This window comes from Cucumis melo, chromosome 11 (assembly GCF_025177605.1).
Source record: "Cucumis melo cultivar AY chromosome 11, USDA_Cmelo_AY_1.0, whole genome shotgun sequence".
Taxonomy (NCBI): Eukaryota; Viridiplantae; Streptophyta; class Magnoliopsida; order Cucurbitales; family Cucurbitaceae; genus Cucumis; species Cucumis melo.
The window spans coordinates 25,880,892-25,884,603 of NC_066867.1; the positions used below are offsets into that span (position 1 = coordinate 25,880,892).

The 3,712-nt window shown below is 32.1% G+C and overlaps 2 non-coding genes across 2 annotated transcripts; both read right to left on the reverse strand.

The window, feature by feature from the left end:
* Nucleotides 1–2,480: 2,480 nt before the first annotated feature.
* LOC127144133 (small nucleolar RNA U19) lies at nucleotides 2,481–2,592 on the reverse strand. Its single transcript, XR_007815752.1, has one exon. It is a non-coding gene; the product is annotated as a small nucleolar RNA U19 (small nucleolar RNA).
* Nucleotides 2,593–2,903: 311 nt separating this feature from the next.
* On the reverse strand, nucleotides 2,904–3,008 carry LOC127144131 (small nucleolar RNA snoR100). The gene has a single exon (XR_007815750.1). It is a non-coding gene; the product is annotated as a small nucleolar RNA snoR100 (small nucleolar RNA).
* Nucleotides 3,009–3,712: the final 704 nt, after the last annotated feature.

A 3,712-nucleotide genomic window follows, 5' to 3' on the forward strand; every position in this document is an offset into this window, starting at 1 on the left:
AAAAAAAAAAAAGAAGTTGGAAACAAACGCTTAACCAATTATCAGGTGAGGAGCTAGGCACGGAGGAGTCTGAGTAGTCAGCTAAATACCAGTTAAGTTTAAGTTAAACATGGTTTAAGAAGGATATTAAACTAACATGTGTAACGCACTAAGTAGGAGCTATCGAGATTGGGAGAAGGATAATGTTAACTAACTTGATTTAAGAAAAGTATAAATAAACTTGAAAAATAGTTAATTCAAGAGTTCAGATAGGAGGAAATTTTATCCGAGGAGTAAAAGGTGACTTTGTTGCAGGACCGGGTGACAAAAGGGAAGAGGAGCTAGACGATAATAAGAAGAGAAAAGAAAAAAGAAAGGCTTAATTGAGTGAGTAACCCATCGAAAGAAAAGCAAGCTTTTAAAAGTGTCTTTACCACCAAACCCTATTTATTAGATACATAATTTATTATTGCTCATGTATATGTTGATATAATCTTATGTGGTAGTCCTCAATCCTTGGTTGGCAAGTTTATTACACAAATGCAAACTGAATTTGAAGTGAGTATGGTTAGAGAACTCTCCTACTTTCTTGGTTAATGGAATTGTTATAACTCAAACAAACGTCAAACATCTTGTTAAGAAATTCAACCTCCATCAAGCTCAACTTAGAACTCCTACTAGCAGAAGTACTAAACACTCCAAAAACAGTGATGCGATTATTGTTGAGGAAAGTCTTTATAAAAACATGATTAGAGGACTACTTTACCTCACAGCTAGCCGTCCTAATATCATGCTTGTGTTACGGTGTATGTGCTCTTTATCAATATGCTTTATCAATATGCCCTTAAATCTTCACATCTTGCCTCTGTCAAAAGAATTCTTAAACATGTTCTTGGTACTTCTGATTATGGTATGTGGTATTCTTGTGACACCACTGCCACCCTTGTTGGTTTTTACTATATAGATTGGATTGATTGTTCTAAGGATAGAGAGAGCACTCTCGGTGAATGTTTCTTTCTTGTCAATAATCCTATTTCATGCTTCAGCAAAAGGCATAACTGTGTTTCTCTGTAAGTAGTTGTTCATGATATTCCTTGAACATGATATCATGTTGATCATAACACTCAAAACGTCTACTCAACCATTACGGTGTTTCTTGTCTACACATGAGTATAATGTCATAATACATCAAACTTAGGATTGTCGTAATACACCCATGTTTTGGGCACCTCTTTGGAAACCCGAGTCAATAAATTGGCAGTCTTCTTTGTCACATTAAAAACAACTTCACATTTATAAGGTTTATATCTGTATATCAAATCATTGTTTATCTAATATATAAATTGTGTATCAATAACCATACAACAAGAAAAGAAAAATAACTGCAATGTATATGAACACGAGCTTTTGACAACAATATCTAATATTTGGTAAAATTTATAAAATATTGGGTAAAATATGAATGATTAAATATTTTTACATTATTCCTATCAAGTAAAATATGAATCTACAAACTTCTATAAATAATATCCTAATACAAACTTTGATAGATAATATTGTCATAAATGTGTATTAAATCACGTTTAACTTCTATCTGATTCTATTTGATTCCTAAGTTATTAATTTATTGTGACTCTATTTAACAATAATTTTATTTTCCAAAGTGAGTTCTTTCTTCTCTACCCACCTTCCAATAATTGATAAAAACATACATCAGCAATTGAGGAGGTACACTTTACTATAAGAAGCTAATTCAAACCCCATTGGATCATGAAGTTACTCATTGGAACCCAAGAAAGTTCGAACATTGATCTTGTTTCTTAACTTGTACTAGGATTTCCCCCCTGTATTCACATCAATTGAATCCTAAATTTTGTCGAACATTTATCATTTTCTGCACCTTAACCAGTTACAAGCAAATTTGCCACCATTGTTGTTTCATCTCTTTTATTTATTAGGTACTACAAGATTCCAGTTCCTTTTCATTCTCGGTTTTCAATTCTTTTTTCATTACGGGTGCATGTGCTATGTCATCATCTCTACTGTGAAAAAGGCTTTCATTAGCTTTCTGAAAGAGAATCCATAATCTTGATCAAGTACCGAACGTAAGTACTGAAAATGTTCAAGGCTAGATGTTGAAAGTTGTTTTTCCAAGCTATGAGGCTATCATCTCACATTAATTTAGCACATTTAGAAGACAAATTTCTCCATTTCATATAGAGATTAAGAATTTTTAGGCTTCAGTAATTCATTCCACCATATCTCTGTGGTCATAGAACTCCCTGTGTTCTTAATTCTGGCAAAGTGGGGGGTTTGATCAATTTACATATATATCTTTAAAGTGTCCCTTTGACTTAAGTTTTTAAATGTTTCAATATAATATTGTTCTACAGTTAAAAATACTAATTTAATCCCTTCCAACAACTGAATAAATGGTTCAGAAAAAAAATTCACCCTCTAAGGATTTTCAAAATCATCCAGTTTCTTAAAATTAAAAAACTGAATGTTCAAGGCTGCTTGGAGGAAGATTCACGAAAATGTTTGAAAAATCCTCTCAAATAGGCCTCGAAGTATAAAAACACTTTGCTGTCTGCCTCCTAACTAAGCACAATATGAAACCCTAAATTATGTTCACACGGCTACTCAAAGAGGCATTTCCACCATTACAATAAAAAAATTCACATATTAACCTATCAGACTACTCAAATTTGTCTAATCCGAACGCCTCGATTATGATCCAGCATTCAAAATCAATCCTAAGTACAGAAACCTTTAGTTAATTAATTATTAACACAATCGAGAAACCTAGGGGAAAATTCCAGCCAATTCGCAATAGCTTTTCATATGAAAAAGATTTACGAATAAATCAAAAGCGATGAAGCAAACAAATTGTTTAAGAACAGGAGATTAAGAGAACGAAATGAGAATGTAGGTCTAAACCAGGCCCCCAAATCAGAAAGAATCAGAGGGAGCAGACATGTTGACCTGTGAATTCGATCTCTGTGCACACTACCATGCTTCCTTCATTCCTTTATTCCAGAGCATCGGCTTATTGTACACAGACGGATTCCATAAAACCCTAAAATGAAAACTCTTATGCCCTACAAAGAAGCGAAGAACAAAACAACAAAGCAAAAGAAAGGAATTTAAAGAAAAAAAACACGATTGATAGATAAGAAAGAAGGGTGCCGACGCGCATTTATATAGAAACGTTTTAGGGTTTTCTTAAATAAGGATATTGGAGCGAAAGCCCATTAATAAACGCGATGGGTCGTTATTGGGCTTCTATACGAATCTGGGCCGCCAAAAAATATTAGGGGTTTTAACTAGAAAGATTTAGACAAAAGAAAAATCAAAATTTCACAAATATTTTAAATTAAGATTTTTTGACTTAATTAGGAATTCTAGAACAAGATTAACCTTAATTATATAGCAAATTCGAAATTAAGAATTAATTATTTCCTTATTTACATTATTTTTATCATTATTGTGTAAAATATAATTTTCTTAATTATATTTTTAATTAATATAAAATAAAAAACGTTACCTTATATAATTGATTTTAAATTATAATCAAATAATATACTTTTTAATGTGGAAAAAGTTTTCAAAAATATATTTCTTAATTATTCACCGTACATCGTCTGCCACCTTCTTCCCATTATCAATTTTCGTCGGCTCCCGTATATCAATTTCTCCACCAATTTCGTTTGATCCTCTGTCGGAAAATAAT